Source organism: Cynoglossus semilaevis, chromosome 18 (assembly GCF_000523025.1).
Source record: "Cynoglossus semilaevis isolate Cse_v1.0 chromosome 18, Cse_v1.0, whole genome shotgun sequence".
NCBI lineage: Eukaryota > Metazoa > Chordata > Actinopteri > Pleuronectiformes > Cynoglossidae > Cynoglossus > Cynoglossus semilaevis.
In genome coordinates, this window is record NC_024324.1 from 12,143,181 (window position 1) to 12,144,091 (window position 911).

Consider the following 911-nt stretch of genomic DNA (forward strand, 5'->3'; position numbering starts at 1 on the left):
ACTTCAAATTCTTTAACTTTGCAATATTAATAATTAAAATCTGACTTTAACCTGTTTAATTGTTCTTTTTAAATGACAGAGTAATCTAGATTATAAATCTTACTCCTGGAAATATAACCACACCCAATAAAAATACTGTACACATATTGTACCTTCTGTGGGCAACAGGGCTATAATGATTGGAATCAATAAAAACACATCAACACCTGAACACCATCACAATAAAAAAAAAGAAAAATATTATACGTGCAGATCCTCTTGGGATAATTAAACATTATTTATTCATTAGAGAATTTGGAAGTGAAGATTCTTATTAATAATTTAGGAGACACATATGAGCCAAGGACTGTCAGACGGGTTCATTTTTCATCTGATAAACTTCATGGGAAAGTGTACAGAGTTTGTACATAGAAATTTCCACCAAGTACGTAGGAGGAGGATTTTTGCAGAGCTGCTGATTTCCTGTGGCGTTTAAGCTGTCAGACATGTTCTTGATTAATTTGTTAATAATTTGGTCCTTAAAACACAGTGGAAACTGTGGAAATTTTCAATCTGCAGTTTTCCAAGCCTCAAAATAAAAGCTTTGCGTTGTCCGCAAATCCCAGATATTCATCTTTCTGTGACCAAGGAAAACAGAACATTTAGTCCAAAAACAAAAAGATGTCCAAATACTTTTCACTCAGTTTTGAATAAATGCCATCCTGGTACTTGACTATTTATGCTCAGTGACTCAGAGCACAGCTGTACAACACTGACATACATGTCCTTCCAGTATAAGTATTGAAAAACATTATCTTTGGCTTAATCAAGCAGGACAAAGGACCAATGTCTCGGCTTCTCAAAAGACACATTAGGAACACAGGGCCTGGACCACAGGCCATTCATCACATCCGGGCGCTAATGACATGGCG

The 911-nt window shown here is 35.7% G+C and overlaps 1 protein-coding gene across 1 annotated transcript in view; it reads right to left on the minus strand.

Annotated features, from left to right (window-relative positions):
* The window catches only part of LOC103394556 (brevican core protein), a 20,247-nt gene that overhangs the window by 9,141 nt on the left and 10,195 nt on the right, over nucleotides 1-911 (minus strand). The window lies entirely within an intron of this gene.